The 27,580-nt window shown below is 39.2% G+C and overlaps 1 protein-coding gene across 1 annotated transcript in view; it reads right to left on the bottom strand.

The window, feature by feature from the left end:
• HHLA2 (HERV-H LTR-associating 2) overlaps window positions 1-27,580 on the bottom strand; it is a 139,020-nt gene that overhangs the window by 49,069 nt on the left and 62,371 nt on the right. The gene's annotated exons all lie outside the window — the stretch shown is intronic.

Here is a 27,580-nt window from a genome sequence, read left to right as displayed (position 1 = left end):
TCAAACAGATATCTAATGCTGAATCCAGAGACCCAGCCTATCCCCCAGCCTACATCACCCTACAGTGACTTCCACCTGAGAGGCATGGCCCACAGTCCAAGCTCTGAGAGCCTCCAACAAGCTTCCTTCATTCTTAATGTTAAGCAGTCATTGAGGGATTACCAGATACCCTGAGGAAAGCTGCACAGAAGACAGAAATAAACAAAACCAACCTCCCTTACAAAAAGACATCCTGGAGTAAATAAAAATATGTAAGCAAGCGAGGGTGAAAATCAACAAAACCAAATGAAATAAAACTATAACTAACATCTTCAGAGAGATACGAAAATGTTACATTCATAAAAAGGCAACAGAATGGCATAAGAAATTAACAGAAAAGACATCTTGGAATTGAGAACATAAGAGCAGAAGTCATTAACAGGGTTAGAAAATAAAGTAGAGAATGTCTTCTAGACAGTAAATAGACACAGAGGCAGAAAATAAACAGAAAATATTTTTAAAATCAGATGACAACTCTAAAAAATCTATAAAAAAAGAGAAAACAGGAAACAGGGTAGAAAACAAAAGTATTTAAGAAAATTTTCCAGAACAATAAATGAATTGCTATTACTGAAAAAAAGCTTACTGAATAAAAGTGGTGGATGAAAGCATTCCCACAAAGATACTCCATTTTGAAATCTCAGAAAACTAGGGAAAAAGAAGAGTCCATACTTCCAGGAGACAAAAGCTAATAGAAAGGGCCAGGAATCATACTGGCTTCAGACTTTGCAACAGCATGACTTGCAAGCAAAAAGAAAATGCAACCACATCCAGAATTCTAAAGAAAAATTACTTGTAACCTGCAAGTATGGTCAAACTCCCAAACTTGGGAGGACAGAATGACATTTTCAGACATGCACTATCTCAAAAACAAAATAAATGTATTACCCATCCTCTCTTTTCAAGAAGCTATGGGAAAATGTGCTCCACCAAAATATAAGTACAAATCAAGATGATGATGTGATACAGGAAATTAGTTCAAAAGAGAAGAGGAGTAAAGGGATTCCTAGGAGGATGGTGAACAGACATTCCAAAATGCTAGCTGGAATCTGGACCAGACTGGAGAAGAGTGAATCTAAAAGGACATGCCTCACCCTGTTAGGACCATGATCCCCACTGCTTTGGCACAGTCTTTTTTTTTTTTTTTTTTTAAACACCTGGAGAAATGTTCTGGAGAGACTGGTCCAGATACAAATCTAGTGATCTTAACAATTTGCTAATAAATTCCTTATTCTTTCTTCCAGGTCCTGCTGCCTAAATCAGCTGTGGACATTTATTCATTCTACCAAAGTGTTCTGTTTTCACTGACTTCTGTGAGCTGGAACAAGCTTAGCAGCAAGAAACCCAGGGTAATTCATGCCACTCCCACTGATCACGTGGTTAGTACCTGCTTTGCATTACAGTCCTTGCAAATGTATGGACTGTGGTGAGCCTCATGGTCTCTCCTTCTGAATACACCAGAAAGCCCCCTTATAAAGTCCCAGGATGCAGAAGACTGTCAGATTCATCTTGTCCTAGACACCTTTACCTAACAGTGGTGATCACGCTCTCCTCACACAACTAGCTTTGTATTTGCCGCCCACATTTTAAAAATCTGTATAATATTTAGGGCTACATATAGTTATATATACACACACACTCTATCATTAAACTATCAAAACTCTGAAGAAAACCAAGGGAATGCATAACCCTAAATTCTAGATGATTTACCTGTGAAGAGGGGAGCCACGAAGAAGTATGACAAGAATCAGCAAACGCAGGAGGATTCTATTAGGTTGGTGCAAAAGTAATCATGGTCTTTGCCATTAAAAGTCATGAAAAAAACTGCAATTGCTTTTGCACCAACTTAGTAAATTCTATTTCATAACCTTGGTGGAGGATTCAAGGGTTAGGTTTTTTTTCTGTTGTTCTTTGGACTCTACATTTTACAGATAATTTCACATGCAGAAAATAAAAGGGAAAGAAATAAGCCTACTCATATAGAAATGGTTGAAGTGTAAATTGGAACAAACTTCCTGGCTGACTTCTTGGCAACAAATATCAAAAACCTTAAAATTGGCCATGCTTTTTAAGCCAATAATTCTTCTAGGAAATAGTCTGTGAAAAGTTGGACACTGTGCAAAGTATACAGATTTGCTAAATCAGAAACAGTGAAAACTTAGGAGCCCAAAATACCCTATCTTGCAGAATTTATTAAAATAAGTGGGATATTCATGCAATTGACCATTATGCAGTCATGACATGCTGCTGTTTACTGACATGGGTAAAGTCGACATTATACTGAAATTTACTTCAAATATGCATAGGCCATGTGATATGTACATGCATGCACGGGTTGAATCTGCTCCCCAGGGATGGTTAGTTGATATTTGAAGAATCTTGTTCAGAGCAAGCACTCCACAAATCTGTGCTTCAGAAGCAGCTACTACAAGTACTTCAATGAGAACTAATTCCATTAGTATCAGGTTTGCTAACTAGCAAAAGAGATACTCAAAATATTTTATTGTTGGTAAAATGTACAGACACATCTGCTCTTGCATTAATAGGAGTATGATAGAAATCACAAGAGCAGTTAGCAAGAATATTTTAGTGTCTGCCTCTAGTAAACTTGTCATGAAAGGACCTTCAAGTACCTAAAAGAAATGAGCTTGGTACATCACCAAGTTTTGCAAGAACGGATTTTATGACTCTTTATGGTCACTTGCTAAATGTGTGTGTATTATTTTGGGTTCTTCAGAGAAGCAGATGCCAAGACAGAATTATTGCAGAAAATTTATTGGTAGAATATCCAAGAAGGACAAGGAGAGGGAGCTGAAGAAGGCAAGAAGAAGCTTAAGACCATAATAAAGTTCTAACACTTGTAAAAGAGTCGAGGAAGGAAGAGCAAGTGGGAAGAGTCTCAGATTAGAGTGGGGTTCCAAGAAAGCTTCAGCCTGACCAGTGGAGAAGTTGTATGCCAAGGTCATAAAAGAGAGGAGTCAATACTTACCATAAGGGACCTGCATTAATAACCCGAAGTGTGCTCAGTGATTGGCTGGGAGCTGGGAGCAGCCATGGGAAGCATGACCTGAGTGTAAATGAAGCAGTAGATTCAGAGGTTCAACAGCTTGCACTGCCCGTCAATTAAGCTCCCAGAGCAGGAGGCTGAGTATTTTCACAATTGCTATAGTGACTGGCAGAACTCAGACTGAGCCGAAGCACTTAGTAGAGACTATGAGTGCCCTTACAGATAATCTAATCGATGGAAACAACATAACTAACAAAAAGAACCTGATGACTGTAAAATGACCAAATTAGCTTAAATCTATTTTCAACAATATAGCTAAGGTAGGTGAGGGTTTCAGTGTGAATATGGCATGACTATTATCCGTCTTTGTCAAGCACATAATGTGGTGTGAGAAAAAAAAAGTGTTTTACTAGCTATCACTACAATTTCTTTTAGGGTCTTTGCCTCTTTCCCATCCAGGCCCTCATATTCTGAACTACCTCATTAAGGCATGTTCCTGAGGTACCATAAATAAGAAATAAACAGGAATTTCGGATGTGGGAAGGTAAGAAGAGAAGAGAGAAGGAACAGAGAAAGAGCATAGGAACCAGGTAGTCAGTGGTCAAAGAATTTAGGGCCGCCTTGTGAGTGATGTTGTATGTGTTTGGGAGAATGGAGCTATTTGCAAAGTGGAGATAAGGAAATAGCTACAAAATGAAAGAAATGAGATGTCATAACTAATGCTGACAAAGAGACAAAGATAAATATATATCTCTGAGGAATTCCAGGAATCTTGGAGAATGCACTTCCATATGGTGTAGGATGGAAGTAAAGCTGATCTAAAGTAGGTTGTAAGAAGCAAGATCAACACAACTTATATCTTAGTTAAAGACAGACACAGACAAAATACATGTGGGTAGGAAAATATTTGACAGCGTGAATAAGATGTTAGTGTTGTTTCTTTACACAATAGAGTTGTGGATGATTTTTTTTCTTCTCTATTTTCTAATTTTTCCTCAATGAACATGAATTAGTATAATCTGAAGAAAAAGATGTTGGGGGAAAAGGAAAATAATTTGGGTGACTGCGTATTTCCAGGAATTAGACTGAGCATTAGCTAAGCGCAGGCATTGTTTTCAGCACAGTTTCCAACATAATTGGTGAATTATAAGAGGACTCCATGGAGAAGGTCAGTTTACCCTGTAACCCATGGATGGATGGATGCACTTTGCAGCTAATGCGTCCTGGTAGACATATTTAGGAGACCATGTTTGTCAAAGTAGAATTTTTAGTTAGGATTTTATCCATGGCCATTGATGATGACTGGCTATACCCTCCATGAAAAGCTATCGTCTAGAACCATTCTACTCTGCTTTGTAATGAGGTCTGAAGAAAACTATTGTTCCATAAGGACCAAATTCAAAATCGGCTATAGTCAAAGCTAATACTGATTTTTTTTCTTTTCTTTTCTTTCTTTTTTTTTTTTTGAGACAGAGTCTCGCTCTGTCACCCAGACTGGAGTGCAGTGGCATGATCTCAGCTCACCGCAAACTCGGCCTCCTTGGTTCAAGTGATTCTCTGCCTCAGCCTCCCGAGTAGCTGGGATTACAGGCATATGCCACCACACCCGACTAACTGTGTATTTTTAGTACAGATGGGGTTTCTCCATGTTGGTCAGGCTGGTCTCGAATTCCCGACCTCAGGTGATCCACCCGCCTCAGTCTCCCAAGGTGTTGGGATTACAGGTGTGAGCCACCACGCCCGACAGTATTTTCTTTAATAAGTAATCTCCCGGGCCAGGCACAGTGACTCACGCCTGTAATTCCAGCACTTTGGGAGGCTGAGGCGGGCAGATCACAAGGTCAGGAGTTCGAGGTCAGCCTGACCAACATGGTGAAACCTTGTCACTACTAAAAATACAAAAATTAGCCAGCCATGGTGGCGTGCACCTGTAAACCCAGCTACTCGGGGGACTAAGGCAGGAGAATCACTTGAACCTAGGAGGCGGAGGTTGCAGTGAGCTGAGACTGCACCACTGCACTCCAACCTGGGTGACATAGTGAGACTTCATCTCAAAAAGAAAAAAAAAAAAAAAAAGCAGTAATCTCCCTACTATCCTAGGCCACCTCACCCTCTTACAGATTTGATTAATCAGGATTCTATTAGTAAACTTACATCCTGCCTATGTAAAATAATAAAGCACCAACCTCAAGGGCTGGGACATCTAGATGTTCCCTTCTTCCCTCACTGCTGTTCACTCCTCCACTTGCCTGCCTAATTTATAAAGCCTGTATATCCATCATTAATCAGCAACAGCTGGGACTTTAGACCGCACTGCTAGAGGATGATGAAGAATATGTGTATACTTTTAAAAATCCTGGTTGGAAATGTCACAGAGATCCTAGTTGCACACCGTATATCCACTTCCACAGACTCGTTAAGCTCTATCCTTGGATTAAGCTGGATCACAGGAAGAATATGTGCTGTCACTGGCCACAGTGTCTTCCTATAAAGACAAAAGGCTCCCCTTCTTCCATGTAGACCCTGCCTCCTACCATGGTACATGATTTGGTGAGAAGAACCAGGACTGGATTACAATTTCTATTTACCCCATAAGCCTAGTACACTGTTCAATCTTGATAACTGTCCATGACAGCCATGATTTTGTGCTTAGAAGACATTAACTTAGTCCCCTGAAGAAATCCTGTCACTAAGTCATGCTTCACCTCTAAACTTTTTCTGTCCTCCTATCTCTCCAGCCATATTTGTTGAGGGTCTTAGTGGACCAATGTTCACAGCTTTTTGGATTTCATGGACCAGTTAAATTCCGAAAGAAAATGGTTTTCGGGAACTGACATAAGGTTGCCAAGTTTTATTTGGAAAAAAAAAAAAAATAGGGCCTAAAGTGTGCAGTTTAATAAGCATAGTAATATCAAAATAAAAGCCAATATTTCTGGAGAAATAAAAGCTGTTTACCTAAATCCATATTTTTCCTTTCATAAAGTAAAGCTTAATCAGTGCATTGGGATGTGGTTGACCTAGCTGTCACTTTCTGCCTTTCTAGCATCCTCTGGGCCACACTCTTCCTAGGTACACCAGTTGTCTGCAGGTTCTCCAGCCTACGCCATCACTTCTCTTAGTCTCTGAACCTGGATGATGCCTTTTAATCTTTCAGGTCTCTGACTGGGGAGTCAAGGAATGATTCTAAGTCAGAGACATTTAAGCAAATTTAGGAACTGTTACTTTTCCATAAATGATACAAAAGCAAAGCATAATTAGTTATACATCAATAGATTTAATATTTATCTTGCCTACTAGACTGTGAGCTTCATGGGAACAGCATTCATGCCTATGTAGTTTTGCCTCTGGCACCTGACCCAGTATCTGGCCACCTTAGTACTTGTTTTTAACCAGAGGAACTTTTTCCCTTCTTTCTGAATATTAAAGATTTTATAATTTGTTTCTCATCTTGCCCTGTTTCCAAGAATCTTAGACACAGGATTATACTGCATCACAGCAACTATGTTGACTTTTCTGGCTGGAATATTTACTCTTTCCTCTTTCATCTTTTTTTTTTCATTTTTTTTTTTTACTGTTTGTCATAAGCTGTTTCAAATTTCAGAAAGATGTAGGGTATAAATAAATAAATAAAAGCCTTATAATGCAATAGCTCACCTGTTCCTGAAATAAAATGCTGACATTTCAAATGTTCCTTATTGTAAAGGTTAGATGACTAAATATATTCCTCTTCTGCTACCTTAGATTACCCAAATAAACATCCAACACATATAAACCACACAAATAGATCAGGCTTGTGAAGGAGGTAGACGTTTGAAAAATCAAGATAAAAGAAAACGCAAGGTATAGCATTCTAGATTAAAAACAAACAACCATAAGAAAACCACCACATATACTTCTATTTATGCTTATTATATGCCCTTTTAAAATACCAAGAAAAGCCAGCTGCCAGCTGGGGTGCTTTCCAAAGATTTTGAACAAGCATCATGACTCTATTCTCCCATGAGGCTTCTATAGGTCTGCTCTTAACATCCTAAATGGATTAGAGTAGCTATCTCTAGTTTGGTAAATAATACTTAAAACTGGGCCAAGCATGAATCAAGCTTCAAATTCTGATTATTTTCTAATAAAGAGGACTTAGCACAAAATATACAGAAGGCAATATATCCTAATTGGCTTAATGACTCCTTTAAGACATATATCACCTGCAATGATAGGGTAATTGCTCTGAGAAAGTACACTGACATGGACCCTGGACACACATTAGGCTATAAGAGACTGTATTTCCCATTCTATGGAATGGGAACCATCTTGGTCATATCTGAGGATTCTCCAATAGCTGAAGTTCTTGTCTGCAAAGCTGCAGGGCTCAATCAGCAGGTACAGCACTTTTATGGAGCACCCAGGGCTCAGCTCTGAACTCAAGGCTCTTCTAAGGGCAGAGAGGCAAGAGGATGCACCCCTGGCACACACTTGCTGAGCCCCCTTGAATTTAATTTCACAGGGTGAGAACCTCTGATAAAATGTTTAACGTGGGTACAAAAGCACCATTTGCCACCCATCTGGGAAAATAAGGGTGTTTGTTCTTCCGAAGAGCTGAAAAGAAGTTTTGGCCCAGAGCTTGATATCTTGCTTAGTAGGCACAGCAAACTTTCTAGTCAGATAAGTAGCGGAAAAAATCCCAATTCAGAGTGGCAGGCTTCTTCCACAGTGGTGACACCTGAGCCTCGGGGTCAACTCAGTGGGTGTTTTAGCAGGAAGCAGCGAGAGCGTGGGCTCTGGAGCCAGGCTTGGCTTTGACTTACGGCTCCAAAAGTTACAAATGAGATGACTCATAATACAATCATCTTTCAACTGTTTCCTCCCTGGTGAAATGGAAGTTCAAGGTGGCAGTGGATAAAAATAATGTATTTCATCCTCACATCAACCGATGAAGTAAAATGTCTGGCTCTATAATAGGTACACAAATATTTGTTCACATCTTACCACCGTCTCCTCACCCTCCCCTGTCTTTTCAGCTGTCCTTTTGACTGGGGAGGTTGCAGGTGACATGGAGAGAAGAGCCGTGGTGTGGTCAGGCCCATCCCTGAGGCATCTGGGGTCAGGAAAACCCCTCCCCATCCCTGCCAACCTTCCTCACTGCCCAACAATATTCTTATCCTATTTAAAAATTGGGAAGCAATTAATTTCGATAACTTCAAGAACAGATTCAAAAGGGGAAGGAATCCACAAAATGGAAAAAAAAAGGTCAGCCTAAGGATGTAGGAGTAGGAAAAGTTTTTTTTTTTTTTTCTTTTAAGAGACAGTATAGGATCATGGATTTGCCTTGCTCCTCCTGACAAGAGTAGGTGCTCACAAGAATATGGAATGCAGTGCTACAGTTGTTCCCCCAATCTCCTCCATCTCTTTCTCCTTTGACCTCTTTCTCTGTATCAAGTATTCATAGGCACAACTCTTAGTACAGCAGATTGCCAGTTTGCTAGTGTTCGTGTGCACAAAGATAAAAAAAAAATCAATCTGAACTCCACATAGCAGAAGTAAAGCTATATACAATTATGCAGCATCACGGTGTGTACTAGAGTTACTGCTAGGAATGATGGAACTCAGAAGAGAAAGTCATACCTCCTCTCTGAATTGACTGTAGTCCCCAAAGATAATTAAATTGTGCATTTTAAATTTAGAAGGATTTAGTTGGGGTCTGGAGATAAAAAGGAGGGGCTCTGATGAAGTCATTATAACCCTGAAAGACATATGGCTCAGAGTTCAGTTCCTGAACACTCTTGGCTTCGATTTCCACACTAGGAAGTTAGGACTGACTTGCCCAAGGTCACAGAGGTTAATGTCTATGTGGCAAAGAGTCAGACCTTACTCCAGATCCAGACTTTTCACTACCCCATGGGTATAACTACAGGTAGGGTCCATACGGGACACCCGTTGTGAAGTAGGACTTCAACCTACTTGGTCCACCTCTTACTCCAGCCACACAGTAGCAGTCAGTTCCGTGAAGGTTTCAAGCAGGCAGCTACAGGGGCAGTCAGTGGCACTTTGCCTTGATGCTGCACCACTGCCCAAAGAGCTCTGAAGTGGAGATTGAGAGCACCACAGGAATCCTCTCAGCACCCCCACAACACATGCACACACAACCCAGAAACAGAGGAGGTAACGTCCGTGGGGGCCCTGGAGAGGGTGAATAAATGCTTCCACTCCTTGTCCTTGTTGAATGGTTCTGAAACATATTTCCTAATGTTCTCCAGAAAACTCCCCAGGATTGAGCATAGTTCCCAATGGTCAGGATCCAATCAATAACACATCTGTGTTGACTTTCCCTCATTGCTGGTTTCACTCCCCTTGAATCACAGTAGTCCTGCCCATGGGTATCACAAGACTGCCCACACCAGCCTTTTTCCAAAATAAAGAATTGTGCATGACTCAAGCCTGAGAAAAACTGTCTTTATATAATTATCTCACAGAATGTATATTTCTAGTCTTAGAACAGACTTGCATTTCTAACTACCCCACAGGTATCGATACTCTTGAAAACTCTCGGAATGCCACATTACACTGGTCAGAAGTACAGCATTGTCCTTTTGCCATGAAAACTAGTCTCTCCAGACCTTAATTTGGGTAAGGCACCACTTTTCGCCTTAATTTCAAAACGTTGAGTCCTCCCACAACTGTTCGTTCCTCAAGAATGTTCAGCTGTTACGTTTTTTTAGTTTCGTCATCACTATATTGAAGCTGTGTTCACAACCTCCATTTCCCCATCTTACCAGATTAAACAGATTTTCTCCATTCCCTCTGTAAAATATACGCTTAGTTCAGGTTCCCTTGAGGCAGAGCCAGAAATGGTGAATATCATGCAGTGGAATTACTGAGGGTGAGCTTTCAGGAGAAAACTGTAAGGAATCAAGGAAGTAGGACAGAGAAAGGGAAGATGCCAAGCAAAAAATGAGCTTGGCTGAGATCTGGTCTCTATCTCATAGCATGAGGAGCACTGGAACCTGAGTGACACCACAGACTTGCTCACCCTTGCCGCGAGGGGCCAGCTTGTCCTCAAATCAGTCTGTCGTTGGGCATGGGCTGCCCCCGGGGAAACATCATAGCTTCCCAGGCATCTCTGGGCAAAGGTAAGTCTCTGGAAAAGAGTGCATACAAAAGTCCTTAGCAGCCAGCACTCACAGCAGCTGGAGTTTGGGTGCACCTGCCTAGAAAAGGGGATCTGGGCAGGACATCAACAGGCCCTACTGTTCATACTGATCCCCGTCCCTTGACATAGCTAGTAGTCTATAAGGTCCAGCCAGGGAGCAGAAACACCACAGGTTTTTGATAAAGAAGAAATTTATTATCTTACAGAAACTTGGCCATGTGGGTGATGGCTGGGAAGCAATAGCGGTGAGTGAAGCAATCCAGAAATTAGCAGTAACAAAGAAGCTGCTACAACCCACAAGGCTGGAGGGACAACAGAAGAAGGTACTGTTGGCAGTCAGGATTGTCTGGGGGGATTTAGAGCCACTAAGAGGATGCAGAAGAGAGGCAGCCTCTGCCAGGACACCTCAGGAAGTGAGAATGGTGAGTAGGGGGAACGTGGCTTCTTCCCTCCCCTCTCCTCCAGCCCTCCCGTTTTCTGCCTGTGCCTGCCATTGGCTGAACATACACAGAAGCCAGAGGGAAAGGCAGTCTGGGAAATGTGGTTTCTTGCAATGTGGCAGAAAAGAGAACAAGAACTGTTAAGCAGGCACTGACACACCGCTACAGTACATCTGCACACTTCTGTTCATACCAAGTGAGTGATATGCTTACCAAAACAGCTGTGTTTTGTCCATTTTCTCTGCTATTATGTAGAGTAGACTAGTTTGGGGACGTAGACATCTCTTTAGATTAAAATAGAAGTAATCAAATCTATGTCAGGCCCTAGTTACTGCAATCAAATGTGTATATACCATGTGTGGTTTCTCCAGCTCAGTTTCTAGTTCTCAACTATGGAAAAGACCAATCTTGAAGGCTACACTCTTTCTCGTGCCCAATACCCAACCTTAAATCTAGGAAAAGGGATAAGCTTTTTCTAGAGCTTTGCTCTAGAAAAGTTGGAGGATTTTTGAAGGTAGTATCAAGAATCCAGCTCATTTCATCCGTAATTTTGGCACAGGCTGATTTACCAGGATGCTCTTCTCACTTGAATCTCTATGTTCTCCTTCTTATATCTGGGTAAATAATACCTAATGCTTGATATTACACGATGTTTTCAAAATGTTAGCCATCACTTTAAATATTTCACTGTGCACTAAATAAGTAAGCATTAAACATAGGTCCAAATTTAGTTGGCATATTTACATGTGTCTTTAATTATTATTTGTCAAGTTGTGCCAGTACTTGGGATTACTCAAGAGGCAGGTTAGACAAAGGCCATCCCAAGGGGCTTAACAAAATGATTACAGGCTTATTAGAAAACACAGAAAGACAAGCTTCCCAGGCGTTGTTCTCTACAACTTGCAAATCACACTGCTGAAAAAAAGATCATAAGTTTGTTATGAGTAGAACAATTTCTAATACCTAAGTACCTATGCTACATACAGACACATACCCCTATTTACACTTGGTAAAGTGAGAAACAACAGATTTCTGTAAATGTTCTTAATTCTATATTTCTTTAAAACAACGTGGAGGGTCTATAAGTTATAACCCTCTACTAGATTTATAGTGCATTTTGGTGAAGGGTAAAAGCTTATGCAAAAAATAGTATTTTAGTATCTGCATACATTTGCCAAAACTTCATTTGTGCTAAAGATGATGACTGAATATGTCTTTTAAATGTTGTATTAAAAATTTTCTGTTCAAGGAATTTATACACATAGAGTAAAATATAGTATAGCAAGTACTCACATCTTCCCCAAATCCAATTCTCAATGGTCTCTCAAGCTTTCAAATCAGCCTTGAGATGCACCAGAAGGGCATCCAGTTCTATAAGTGCTGAGATGAGAAATCAAATCCATAATCATAACAAACAAGCAAATTTATTCTCACTGCCAATGTGGATGTGGGATGCAGTTCAGTTTCAGTGATTAATGACTTGTGAGAATCAGAATTCAGATCATTATACTATGAACATTTCTCTTGATAATCCAAATGAATTACTCTGACTTGCCAAGAAATTTCAAAAAAATTAACAATTAAACCAGCTGACTTTTTCCAATAAGAGGGGAACAATATGTCATTAACCTCTACAGAATATGATGGATGAAAATAACACAAACATATTAACAGATATTTTTGATGAATTTTGAATTCTTTGGGTATTTTTCCCGTGAAGGTAATATGTAAAATGTATAATTGCTTTTTATTCATGTAAGACTTATTTTTCCTATAAATATCAAAACTGGGACTAACATAACATCTTTTATTAATTTAGCCTAAAATTTCTCTCTGGAAAAATATTTTTTCTCTGATCTAGATAAATATAAGCGGTATAAGAATACAAATTTGAGGAGTCATGAGGAGGAGAAAGAAAGAAAGTGCTAATTTTTAAAAAGTAGGGGTATGTCAAAAGGACACAGGCATCAACTTCAAAGAGCCCGTAATGACCAAAGCTAGAAATTTTAAGCAGCAAAATAAATTATAATATTGGATTATAACCCAAAGAATAAAAAAATCCATGTAATATAAATAATCCACTAATGTGCATAAATGGTTGAATGCATACCTTTTTTTGTATACCAAATAATTTCAAATAATATACATACACATGCTACCTGCCTCCAAGAGGTGGGGCAGCTTAATTCCCCTCCCCTTGAGTGTGGGCTGGATTTAGTCATTTAGTTCTAACCAGAGAATGGGGGAAAAAATAGTAATTTTATAATGGAAAACCCTGACAGACATTACTTTAACCATGTGATCGAGATTAACATTATCAGTAAGTCATGTTGTTATTATGTATCCCTACACATGATAATGGCACTACACCTGTGTAGTACTCTGCCACAAAACCCACAACCGCAGTCTAATAATGAGAAAAAGTAAGACAAAGCCAAATTGAAGACAGTCTGCAAATTACCTGACCATTATACCTCAAAACTGTTAAGGTCACAAAAAAAAAACAAAAAAGGAGAAACTTGCAGTTTGGAGAAGACTAAGAAGACCTAACTGGTACCAAAGCTATCCTAAGGAAAAAGAACAAAACTGGAGGAATCACATTACCTGATTTGAAATTAAGCTACAGAGCTATAATAGTCAAAACAGTGTGGTACTTGCATAAAAACAGACACATAGACTAGTGTAACACAATAGAGAACCCAGAAACAAATCTACACATGTACAGTAAATTCATTTTCAACAAAGGTACCAAGAACAGTCACTGGGGAAAAGATAGTCTCTTCAATATATGGGGCTTACAAAACTGGATATCCATATGCAGAAAACTGAAAGTGGAACCCTATCTCTTGCCATATACAAAAATCAAATAAAAGTGGATTAAAGACTTAAATCTAGGACCTCAAACCATGAAATGACTACAAGAAACACTAGGGAAAATCTCCAGGACATTGGTCTGGGGAAAAATTTCTTGAGTAATACCCCACAAGCACAGGCAACCAAAGCAAAAATGGACAAATGGGATCACATCAAGTTAAAAAGCTTCTGCATAGCAAAGGAAACAATCAACAAAGTGAAGAGACAACCCACAGAATGGGAGAAAATATTTACAAACTACCACTCTGACAAGGGATTCATCACCAGACTATATAAGGAGCTCAAACAACTCTATAGGAAAAAAATCTAATAATCTAATTTTTAAAAATGGGCAAAAGATTTGAATAGACCTATCTCAGAAGATGTACAAATGGCAAACAGGCATATGAAAAGGCGCTCAACATCACTGATCAGAGAAATGCAAATCAAAACTATAATGAGATATCATCTCACCCCCGTTAAAATGGCTTCTATCCAAAAGACAGGCAATAACAAATGCTGGCAAGGTTGTGAAGAAAAGGGAACTCTCATACCTTGTTGGTGGGAATCTAAATTAGTACACCACTATGAAGAAAAGTTTGGAGGTTCCTAAAAAAAATAAAAATTGAACTACTGTATGATCCAGCAATCCCACTGCTGGGTATATACCCAAGAGAAAGGAAATCAGTATATCAAAGAGATATTTGCACTCCTATGTTTGTTACAGCACTGTTTATAATAGCTAAGATTTGGAAGCAACATAAGTGTCCATCAACAGATAAATGGATAAAAGAAAATGTGGTACATATACACAGTGGAGTACTATTCAGCCATAAAAAAGAATGAGATCCAATTAGTTGCAACGACACGGATGGAGCTGGAGATTCTTATGTTAAGTGAAATAAGGCAGGCACAGAAAGACAAACATCATATGTTCTCACTCATTTGTGGGATCTAAAAATCAAAACCATTAAACTCATGGGTCTAGAGAGTAGAAGGGTTGTTATCAGAAGCTGGGAAGGGTAGTGGTGGTTGTGGGGAAGGTGGGGATGGTTAATGGGTACAAAAAATAGTTAGAAAGAATGAATAAGACCTATTATGTGATAGCACAACAGAGTGACTATAGTCAATAACATAATTGTAAATTTTAAAATTATTTAGAGAGTGTAATTGAATTATTTGTAATTCAAAGGACAAATGCTTAATAGGATGGATACCCCATTCTCCGTGATGTGCTTATTTTACACTGCATGCATGTATTAAAACATTTCATGTATCTCATACATATATATATACCTGTTATGCACTCACAAAAATTAAAATAGAAAATAAAAAAATAGAAGACCTAACTACTAAATGCATTGTGGTATTCTGGATTGGATCCTGAAATAGAAAAAGGAAGTTACTGGAAAAACTGGTGACCTTCAAATAGAATCTGTAGTTTAGCTAGTAGTATTGTACCATGCTAATTTCTTAAGTTTTGACAAATGAACCATATATATAAGATGTTAACATAGGGGAAGCTGGGCAAAAGTTAACAAGAACTCTTTTTTTGTTTTTGAGACAGTTTTGCTCGTATTGCCCAGGCTGAAGTGCAGTGCCACGATCTTGGCTGACTGCAACCTCCGCCTTCTGGTTTCAAGTGATTCTCCTGCCTTAGCCTCCTGAGTAGCTGGGATTACAGGTGCCTGCCACCATGCCCAGCTAAGTTTTGTATTTTTAGTAGAGATGGGGTTTCACCATGTTGGTCAGGCTGGTCTTGAACTCCTGACCTCATGATCCACCTGCCTCGGCCTCCCAAAGTACTAGGATTACAGGTGGGAGCCACCACGTGCAGCCAACAAGAACTCTTATAATACCTTCATAACTTTTCTGTAACTCTAAAATTATTCTAAAATAAAAATGGTTTATTACTCAGAACCAAATGAAAAAGCACAATGTTTGCAAAGAGGTAGAATACAATAAAAGCAGTCTTAAGGAGAATTTAGTCAAGCATTTGTATTAAAAAGGAATAAAGGTAAGCATATATTAAATAAGTATAAAATCTAAGTTAGAAAAATTTTTTTAAAAAGGGTCGGGCAGATCACCTGAGGTCAGGAGTTCAAGACCAGCCTGGCCAATGTGGTGAAACCCTGTCTTTACTAAAAACACAAAAGTTAGCAGGGCGTGGTGGTAGGTGCCTATAATCCCAGATACTTGAGAGGCTGAGGCAGGAGAATTGCTTGAACCTGGGAGGTGGAGGTTATAGTGAGCCGAGATCATGCCATTGCACTCTTGCCAGCGTGACAGAGCAAGACTCTGTCAAAAAAAAAAAAAAAAAAGAAAAATTCAAAAAAGTAGCAGGAAAATATAATAGTTGAAATAAAATAGAAAAAATATATGTATATACAATGGAAAACGTTAAAGTCAAAAATTGATTAACAAGACTACAAATTGACAATAGACAAACTTCTGGTAAAATTAAGTGAGAAAATGTAGTATGATAAAAAAGTTGGCATAACTACAGATAAAGCAGAAACGTGAAAAGATAATATTATCAGCAACATTCTGCCAGTGGATTTAAAAAGTTTTCTAAGAATCTTTCCTTAACTGAGATAAACACAAAATAGAAATCTTAAAGAGTCCTATAATTATTAAAGAAATTGGACAGCGGTTTAAAACCCTCACACACACACACAGAGCGGGAGAGAGAGAGAGAGAGAGCAGGTCCAGATGGTTTTCCAGACACATTCTACCAAACTTCAAGGACAGTATTATTTAAACCCAGACAAAGACTCTATGAGGACAGAAGATAATCTATTTCACTCAGGAAAAGAGGTATGAAAATCTGGACAAAATGTCGTAAACCACATCTAACCATATTAAAACAGATAATGTATTATGACTGCTAATCATGTCCTCCAAGAAGCAGACACCAAGATGGGACACGATGTTCAAGGGATAGTAGTGAGGAAAATTCCTGTGAAGGATAAAGGGGGAAAGCAGAACTTTCCAACTGAGATGTTAAAAGAGAGAGGAAGGGCGGAAATGGAGTGAAAGGAACATCAGGCTTGCCGCAGTTCTAAGAAAGTTTTGTCAGATGACTGGCGAGCCCTGGCACCAAAGCCATCCGTTAGAGAAGTCCCTTGTTAGCCTTGCCACTGTGCTCAATCGCTGACGGAATAATCGGTGGAGCATCGGCGGAGACAGTCATGGCCATGACACAAAGGTGGGGATGACCAGAGAGCAGCACCTAGAGCTGCAATGACCCACACTGCCCGCAGCAGGAGATGTGAGCCCACATTTTCATGGCTGCCACAGTGACCAAGTTGGGTTTTCTCCAGGAATCCAAAGAATATTTAGCATTAGAAGATTTATAAATGTGATTTATCAAACATGTATCAGACCGAAGTCTTGTGTGTCTCAGATTCCCTTGGCTCAAATGTGTCACTGACTTTAACTGTCACTGTGAGGCTCTGTTGGGTCATTTGCCCTGAGAGTACCAAGCCTTCCTCCTTGGCCACCACCCAGAGCTGAGCCAACCAGGCACGTACCTGGAGTGTCTGGTCCCTCCTGATACTTCTGGAATGGAATGGAACTCTATACAGCAGGGCATGGGACTTGGCACCCTGAGCTGCTATTAAAGGGACTAGATGATGACATTGGGATATATGGAGCTGTTTATTTCCTGTGAGGTAAATTTTAACCAGCAGGAGGGACTAGATCTGGGCAGATGAATCCCCCATCTTCTTTCCTCCCGTGGAGGACTTTGAGGCACAGTTTTCTATATTCTCATTCAGAAAAGTCCTTCACACTGACGAATGCTAGCTATGACCAAGAGAATTGCTGGGTGTCCGTCTGACTACTCGTGAAGCAGTAGCCAGCATGGTAATCTGTCCCTTTACAAAGCTGCCCATCTTCCCTTGCCTTGCTTCCGTTTTCCTTCTCTCTCACAGCCCTGAGTTTTTACCTCTCAAATAAAGCATAAGCATTTTAATCCTTGCTTCAGGCTCTGTTTTCTAGAAAACCCACGCTAAAAGCATATAAAGCAGATTAGAGTTGAAAAACCAATCATCTGAATACATGCAGGAAAAAATAGATAATATACAAAGTTATTGTAAATTCCTCATTTTGTAAATTTACTCATCATCATTGATGAGTAAAAGGCTTTAATGTGACAAAGAATATGTCTGAAAATGCCATAAAAACAGAATCTTCACTGGGGAAACATTAGAAATAGTCCCTTTAAAATCAATTATAAGGCAAGGATGCAAAATCAACCAGTAATCCTACTCAGGCAGCAAATATGACAACATATTGTAGCAATCATGAATAGTTTACTAATGTGACTATTTATACAGCTGTAGGCAGGGTTAAGTGAAACTAACAAGAATGATGCTGTACCCTCAAGACTAGCAACATGGACAAGTACCCTATCATCCTGGGCTGAAGGAACAATTTACCAAATCTAGAGAGATTAGGGATCTGCAGAACAGGCCGTTAGTAGGGAGGTGAGGCCCACTCTCAGACACAGTAAATCTGTGGTGTGTTGCTGAAGCCCTGAAAGCTCTAATATATTTGTAACAGATTGACTAGTTGTTCTTCAAAATTTCATATCCACCTAGAACCTCAGAATGGGAGATTATTTGAAAATAGGCTCTTTGTAGATGTAATTAAGGTAAAGACTGAGATGAAATCATACTGGGTTAGGCTGTGTTCTAAGTCTTATGAGAGGTAGGAAAAGACACATAGATGGCGGCAGAGACTGAAATTATATTGACACAAGGCAAGGAACACCAGGAGTCGCCAAAAGCTGGCAGAGGCAAGGAAGGATTCTCCCCTAGAATCTTCAGAAGTGTGAGTCTGCCAACACCTTGATTTTGGACTTCTAGCCTTCAGAACTATGGGAGGATATGTTTTTCTTAATTTAAGCCACTATATTTGTGGTAGTTTGTTAAAGGAGCCTGAGGAAACTAATACAATGCCTAAATTTGGAGAGAAATCTTTCTTCTTTCTTTCTTGATTGGGGAGTAGTAGGAAACAAATGGGAACATCAACAATGGCATTGATCATGACAATGGGAGCATAGCTTATACAATGATACATTGAACAGGGAGAAGTCACTCAAAACCCCAGTGCATTCCCCTTTAGAACACTACACACGTGTATACACACCCCCAACTAAATGCTGTAAACACTGGAATGTGATATTCAGTAGGTCCAAAAATGAAAGTCAGTTCGATTATCTAACAAAAAGTTTATTTCCACCTCTGCCAATAACTCAGCCTAAGCAAATGAGAGAACAAAACATACCCAGCCATCAGAGTCACCTGCTGTGAGGTGGTGGCAATGGTGGTTGCAATAATGGATTATAGGTCTCAGACAAAATGAGAAAAAAAAATCAAGAGCCCATCGCACACCTACTGTGTCAGAACTGGTTTGATTACCTAGCTACTGACTGAGCAAAATAAAAAAAACGACGTGCTACATAATATACACTATAGTCCAAAAGAGGTGGGGTACAGGAATGGCATGCAAATGACCAAAAAATAAAATAAAGCCCAACCTGGAATAAAACAGTTCAAAGAGCAGAAAGAAAACCTTCACTTATATTAGGTCTATACCCTCTAGAAAACATATACACAATAATTACATGTTTTATATTAGAAATTAATGCCCAGGATATGTACACAACAAAACAAGTACTCAAAAACAAGCTAAACAAAATAATAGGATGAGAAGAGGATTGTAGACATGAGGAAACAAAATACGGACTAAAATTTCTAGAGATAACTAATAAGAATGTAGAGCTAGCAAAGTACAGAAGTGATATCACTGAAAGCCAAAGTAGAGGTAGATTTGTGATATCTTGATGAATTCAGCTTAAAGAGATGAATGCACTAGATGAAGTTGAGCTATAGAACATAAATTGAATGCAATTAGATGAGGTTACATTATAGCACATCAATGACACAGTATTAGGATAATTGATATTGGTCTCTGAAGTCAAGAACTCATCAAATCAAGGAGTTGATACACAAATAAAATATAAGAAAACTTTTCTAAAATGAAGACAGGATTGAATCTGTTGATCTAAAGTTTCCATAGTCTAGGAAAAGTTGATACAGAAAACTCAGAACCAAGACATAACTGAATTAAGCAGTTGAATGCCAAATAAGGGGAAGAAATATTTTACTTTTTTGCCTAAACAAGCAACAAAGAGGTGGGACATGGGTGGAGAAGAAAAAGAAGATGCTTTGACTTCCCCACAAAAGACAACAGAGCATACTGATTCCAGGATTTTTTTTATTTGCTGTTAGTGTGTGCTGTTTTCAAGGAGAGAGCCAGCCCAGAACAGAAAAGGCAGCACCACGAGGCATTTCTAGTAAATGCCCTCAAGGGACTTCTCTTCTCCTCTCCCTTCCTACCTCTTCCCCCTTGACTTCAGAACTGTATTGCATAATCTCTCCCGTGAGTTAGGCCTCCAACAATAAAACTAGGAAAAGGCTCACTGCAACCTCCACCTCCCGGGTTCAAGCAATTCCCCTGCCTCAGCCTCCTGAGTAGCTGGAAAGGAGAGTAAAGTAGCATTTGCTAAAACCCATGTAGCAAGGAAATACTAAGGAAGTGTTTCCAACTTGAATTGGGGAAAACAAAATGAAACTGAAAACTAATTCAAAAAAGTCAATTACTTGACTTGAAGACAGCTGAATGTCTTGGATTGTCAGAATCAAGGAATCCCCACATGGAATTTGAACCAATCAAAGTGCAATTAGCAGGGGAAAATGTTGAGAGAGATGTTAGTCAATAAAATATCTGTCTCAGCATACTGTCAGGAGAATAAGGGGTAGGAGGTTGAACCCTGGATGGTAAAATATTCACAGGTTCCAGTAATTATGGTTTCCAGGTATTATGCTATTTCAGACCTGTTATCGAACGACTAACCCTCCTACTACAACAAAACAGAAAATGAAATCAGATATTTTCTCTTTCAAACTCATTTATATACCATGTTAAAGTCAGACTGTTTAATCTTCATGTTAATATTTATTTCCCTACTACAAAAATCAGATCTATGTAACTCACAAGTGTAACTTCTTGTATGCATTAGATGGTGAATTTAATAGCAACACAGAAATCAAATCTAGATTGTTACTTGTCTTATTTCCTAAACTATAGCACATCTCAACTTTCTTATAAAATGAGAATACCAACCCAATACCTCAGCTCAGTTATGTGGATTACCTTTTATATTGTACAGGCAGCACACAAACCACTGAGCTCATAGGCAATAGTTGGTAAATGCGAGTCACTCAGATGAAACCAACTTAGAAGCAGGCGAGAAACAATAGAAGAGTCAAGGTAGCGAGCAGGAAGAAGTGAAAACTAAAATGTGCTGCTTGGTTCCGAGAAGAAAGGAGGAGGCAAGATAACCTTGAGGCTGCTTGAGTTGAGGGAGAAAGGAGTAGAATCCTTATGAGAAAAGATTACAAGAATATGCCAAACAGATTGAAACTACCGTGGGCCACCCTCAAATTCCAAAAGGGAAAGAGAAACAAGGTAGTCTCTCAAATTAGCCTAGGGAAGAAAACAGGAATATAAGAGACAAGGACAATTGAAATAATTGGGGGCAGGGGAGGAAAATTGTGGCGGTGAAAAAAATAAGGGGTAAGAATTGAATAGGAGTTACCTTAACAAAAAAGACTGCAAGAAGATAATTCTAGAAGAAAGCAAATGCCTCAAAAACAACAAATGTGTTTGGAATCCTCAGAAAAGTAAATAAAAACGGGAAAATAGAACCTATACATACTTAGTATTCAGTCATCTGTTTCTGCAGTCATGTCTCTGAAATTCACAGGGAAGACAAAAGAACAGTAAAAAGAAGAGGTAAAAAGCTTTTCAAAGACAGCTTGCAGAACTATGTCAGAGCATGCAACACTAAAAGCACAAGAATGAACAAGAATTAGAAATGTAATCTACAAAGCACACTTAGGATATAATGTTGTTTTGCATATAAAATAAAAAGCTAAATTCAACGGGGAAAATTGGTTTGGAGGGCCTCGGTCTCCTCACACTCAAATTTTAAGGAGACTAACTCCAAGATCAGAAGACATAAATTAGAAGAGATATTTCTGCATGTATAATTCCTTCCTTTCCAGTGTGAAAGGAAATTCTCTCATTTCATTGTACTGCTATGAAATATTTCAGCTGTGTTAGAAGCTAAACGTAAATATTTGATGTCATTAGTCATTTTTGATTACTCTCAATTCCAAGATTAAAGCACATTTAGATAAATATGACAGCATTATTAAAATAAAGTGTTTGGGAATTTAGATTTCTGTTACAAGCAATAAGAGCAATATCCTGGAACAAAGGAAATCTTCTGAGAAACATAACTGAGGCTTCTGGGAGCCTCTGGCCAGGTCTACCCAGGACATACATCACCAAGCCTCACGTCTCTGCTTTGCCTCCTGCGGGTTTACCTTATACACAACCTCGCTTCCCTCGTGGTAACGAAGTGGCTGTAGATGTTTCAAGCCTGACATCACACACCACTAAACTCAGATGAAAAGAACTGGAGCTTCACCAGCACTTCTTGTTAAGGAGAGAAGCTTATTTCCTGGAAGCCCCAGCAAACCATGTTTTTCCTATTATTGACTCACCTGGTTTATATTCCTAACCTACCTATCACTCTGGCTTTCCCTACCACTAATTGGTTTCTTCTAAGAGCACTATTTTAATAAATCACTTACACCTGAGTCTTTGACTCATCAACTCCTTGTGGTGAAATCCTTTCTATGAAACAAAGGCATGCAGTGAAACACCGTGGCAGGTTGTCCTTGAATTCCCTGGGCTGTTTCTTCCCACCCTGCCTCCTGTCTCTGCAAAAGCTGGTACTTCATGCTGTGAACAGGACGCTTGCTTACACATCTTCTCACGCTTGCTTACTCATCTTCTCACACACTGTCTCTCCCAGGTTCTGTGATGCTTCCCCTCGACCCACTCAGCCTTCCCCTTCTATTGGTCCTTTCAAACCTCTTCCCTGTGGACTCTGAAAACGTCATTACCCAATAAACTGCCCGTTACCCACAGCCTGCTCAGATTCCTGCTGCTTTCCCGCCGCAGTGGGAATTCAATTCCCCCAAAGAACCATTTCCCCATCTCCTTTTTCTTAAGAAGAGTTGCTCATTTTACCATCTTCTCGCCACACTGGAATCTGAAAATAAAGCTGGCAATCTCTTCATCCAACTGTGCTCTTTCCAAGCCATTGCTTCTGTATCTTTAGGGATTCTGTATCTCACTGTGAGAATTGAAGTTTATTCTAAAGTGACCCTTGCTCCTACACGAAAGGGTACCTAGGGAGTGTCAATGGTATTTAAGCTGGATGGGGCATATATGGTTGGGTTAGAGTATTATTTGTACCTTTATGGGTCTGAAATATTTACGAAATGCTTATCACTTGGGTCATCTGAGCTTTTCTATGCCCCTTCCTCCTCTCTTATCTACTAAATTCTTACCAGCAAATCTAAAACTCTAGGAAGAAAAAGTCAAGAACTCCAAAACTAGTTACTTCTACTCCATTCAGTCTAGCATTTCCATGGATTCCTGCACTTATCACCCAGAACTTTCTGTTCCACCGCTGAACTTGCAAACTCAGAACATACTATCCCGATGGAATTCTTCATAATCTGACTACTCCTCTCCTTTCTCTCCTCCCACCACACTAACAAGATTTCTAAGCTCTGACTCCACCAATTTCACCCTTTTCACTTATTATCTATAGTAAATATGTAGTATATTTATATAACATATTTATATATTTATGCATTATAATAGTTATATGATTTTTTATATATATATATTTTTTTCTGGGTCTTTTACAAAAGTGACTTAACTTTTTGAGCCTTTTTTAAAAAATTAAGTTTATTTTCCTTGTTGCCAAGTTGATATAACTGCAGAGCTACTAGCTTTGCATGAATGTAATTAGATTAGGAATATAATTTATCAATTTGTAAATAGATATATTATCAAAGTCAGTCATAGTAACATTAATTTTGTGTAACTGACAGGACATTCTAGTGATTGCAGTTAAGGAATATAGAGTATGGGACAGAAAGAAAAGGCAAAAGCTTTTTACCTTCAGAAGGTGTTCTCGGTGATGCCTCTAATCTAGGTTAAATTAGATAGAAAGGATCTCATTTTTCAAAGGTGGTGTCCAGGACAGACCTGGATAGCCCTGGAGAAGACATCCCACCTGAAACAGAAGTATTAAAGCAAGGAAGCTACAAATGTACATTTGCCTGTCTCTGATTTGTATCTTAATCTCTTATCACTTGGGAATTAGTGGTTTGAACTCTAAATGGTAAGGAGCAATGTGCAATGTCAGAGTGTAATATTCCAAGATCAAGGACTAAGGAAAAACAAGCCCCCATTCCTTACTCAATTTTAAAATGAGCCTCTAAGGGGACATTTAACAGTTTTTACAGAGAGAAAAAAATTCTGAATCTGCAGTTATAAGAAGGTGCACCTGCTAACTGCATTTTAGTCTCCAACAGAAAAAGATGCAATACAGTACATTATCTCCGAGACCTGCTGGAAATGAATATCCAGAGAAAAGCGAGCTTCTAAGGGTGAAGCCTATGCTGAAGAAAGAGAAATATGCATTTTACTGAAGATGATGCAGTAAAAGAGGCCTGCAAATATATACTGGGAACTTTAGTTGGGGATAAATTAGAAGGATCTTGAACACATAAACACCACAACTGAATATCAAGGAAAGGTGTGTACATTTTATAAAGATAGTATTGTGTTAGAAAGGAGAACCTAAAGTTATAGTAAGCCAGAATAGCAGGATTTTTCTGGTGGCATATGTTTATAGCCCCAGTTAAATGGAATGAACTTGGATCCTCATTTTCTTTTCTATGAGAGTCAGGTCAGAGTCCTAGGGAGGGAATACCTGTAGCTAGTCTCATCTGACAGAAGAATAAGGAGAAAGGAATTTGTCTTGAGTAGGCAATTGCTCTTCCCAGAAATTAAGTCAGGAAGCAACTGGCTCTCAGAGAGTTCCTGGGTGGCTGCTATGTAGACACTTGGAAAAGGGGTATTCATTCCTACTAGGCAGGGGAAAAGTTTGCGTGCCTGCAGTCAGAAGTCAGTTAGACATTCAAAGCCTCAAAGAGGATGCTGGTTATGTAACTCAGAACAAACTCTCTACTCCTAGGCAAGCCTCTGGGAATTTAGAGTTGACATGACAACCTCAGGAGGAAAAACACCTTTTTTAGTGCCTTACTACGTGACCTACACCGGTTACTGACCAGAGCAAGAAGGAGCCACCCAGCATCACTGGTTAATGATCAAAATATTCAGGTATGGTCTATCTTAAGCACCTGGAGGAAAACTCAACACAGGAATTGATTTCTTTCTCAGCTCAGGCCAACTGATAGAACATGCTGGTGGGCCACACACCAAAAGTAGGCAAAGCCTTCATTCACAGATTTATTTAAGAGCCACCAAACTTTCAGGCTACTCAATATGATTATATAGGAAATTATTCGACTTTTACATCTATATTCTGAAATAATATTTATTAAACACTTTCTACATACCAGGCACTTTGCTAAAGACTTTGATAAATTTCATTTAATCTTCACAGCAATCCTAGTCTACCCCCATTTTACAGATTAGGAAACTGGCTCTGAGAAAAATATACAACTGGTTAAAATGATGAAGCAGGTAAACGCACCAAGGATTACTTGACTCTAGAGACTATGATCTTGACCACTACACGTTATTACATCTTTTGATTAAAATATGCTTATAAATGGGATACGACACCACTTTACCATTCTGGACAGAAATTATTTCCTCCAAGTTTCTAGGAAATAGGGAAGTTCAAGTTTGTTTTGTCAGGTACCAGTAACGCAAAAAACCCTAAATTACCTGTTCATACTTTTTTCTATTGTCCAAAGTCCCAAACAATAGCAACCCAGTGAGAATTGAATCTTAACTTTTTGACTCTTGTTTTAGGCATTGAAAATGACATAAACTTAATGATTCTCCCTTGAGACAGTGGAAATAACTAAGAGACTTCTAAGTTTCTTGTATTAGAATTCAAAGATCACAATTCTTCTGCTAGATAACCACTACTACGGTCCTTTTGTTTCCACCACAGAATGGAAAGCAGTGCATCTTGGAGCAGCTAATAAGCCTCTGTAGTGTAATTAGATGAACAATTACAAGTAAGAATATACCCTCAGAGATTTGTTTAAAGTTCTCAGATAATTTTCTAAACAAACATTGCTCATGCCTCCTTCACTGTCTTACCAGAATGTTAGGCATTTTCCTCATTTTTGTTAAGTTCTTTTACTTGAAATATATCATTATGTCCCTTCAAGACAATCTTTTACTAAGTATTTGTTTGTTCATATGCACAATACATAGTATATGCACTAAGTCAATTTAAAAGTTCAGTCACTAATTTTTTCCTAACAGGAAAATAAAAACCACCCATATTTGATTTATTCATGCCCACTTTTACGTTCTAGGTAAAAACAACTTAGAAAGAAATCCTTACCTTACTTAGAAATTCACACCGTCTAGTCAAATGCTAAGTAGCCCATAAGAACAAACATTGAATTCAGCTATGAATTTCTCAGAGAGTAAAGTCTAAGGTACGTTTGATTAGTTACCTATGACAGACCAAGGAAATCACGTCATCACCAAGGACTCCCTCCTTCAAACTAAGCCCCACCCAGATCTGAGTCAGTACAGATGTGAAAAGTCCAGGAATTAAAAGATGCAGTTTCAGATACTATATTGAAACAGCTAAGCATTGAGCTGTAGGAGCAGTGGACTCCGGTTTCCATGCTATGGTGTCAGCTTCACCATCAACATGATGCAGGCAACCTCCTGAGTTGGGACTGCCTGTGACCTGTCTAGCTTGCTGCAGAGTTGTAAAGAAAGTTGTGTAACTGGTTGCAGTGGGTGCCGATAGTTCTGTGAGAAAGAACCACAACCCTACACAAAGTTCATCTGCACCTACAATTCCCATTACAGTTCTGGTCGCTGGAACACCCAAGCTTAAACTCAGCTTCAGAGAAATAAAGACCTCTCTGAATTCCACATGGAAGCTTAGGCAGTGTCCAGCCTCTATGCTGTCATATCACTTAATCTTGCTCTCCCTCAGTGTCACATGCATGTCACATGGCATGCATGCACATACAACAGATGCTAGGAGTCATGTTTTACTCACTGTTGTATCCCAAACAACTACCACTTACTTACTAGCACATAGTAGCTGGTCAGTATCTGTTAAGTGCATGGCAACAAAAGTTACAAAGTGAACAAAAAAGTACCTTAGGAGCACAATAAACAGGACCCTTCTGTCTGGAACAAAGGATGCCATTCAAGCCTTGGCATAGCACACAAATCCCCTGATCATATAATCATAGAGCCCTGTCTAGCTTTAGAGCCTTTGGGCATTACTCACCACATCAACGTTAACCTCCTGCCACACATGGACACTCAGGGGAGAGGGCGAGGTACATTTGGGGAACTCTTTCCCTCCTGTTTCCTTCATCTTCCCCATCTCTTCCTTGACTTCCTCCTTCTCCACTCAGAGTCATCCATAGTGAGCCTTCAGCTGCCCACTGGAAACTGGGTTGAAAGCCCCAGGGCTCTTCCTAGAATTCCCAAAGTCACCCAAGCCAACTTTTATCATTAATAAGATCTCTTATGAAATGAAATCAAAATCAAACTGGGACTTAAAAGATGCAGGCAATCCCTGCTTTCATCTCTGAATCTCCATGGTCCTGTAGTTAATGGTACATCACACCACTGTAATATTAGTTTAGGGAAATAGCAGAGCTCCCAAAGCGTACACATAGGGAGAGCAGACTCTCCTGGAATTTGAAAATAGAAGAATTACATATTTTTTGAAGGTTTTTGAAGTTTTAGGAAGAAATGCCGTGTGCCTGCAAAGATGCTTGTTATGCAGAGATTGTTCAAATTGAAGGCAAAAATAGAATCATGGTTTTAAATAATATCAATGGCTGAGAAAGGAAAGAACAACTTCTCTGCAATTTATGTCACAGAGAAAGTGACTATAACGTGTATGCC

Source organism: Mandrillus leucophaeus, unplaced genomic scaffold (assembly GCF_000951045.1).
Source record: "Mandrillus leucophaeus isolate KB7577 unplaced genomic scaffold, Mleu.le_1.0 Scaffold113, whole genome shotgun sequence".
Classification (NCBI taxonomy): domain Eukaryota; kingdom Metazoa; phylum Chordata; class Mammalia; order Primates; family Cercopithecidae; genus Mandrillus; species Mandrillus leucophaeus.
Note: the sequence above shows the minus strand (reverse complement) of the source record. Positions and strands in the feature narration are given on the sequence as shown.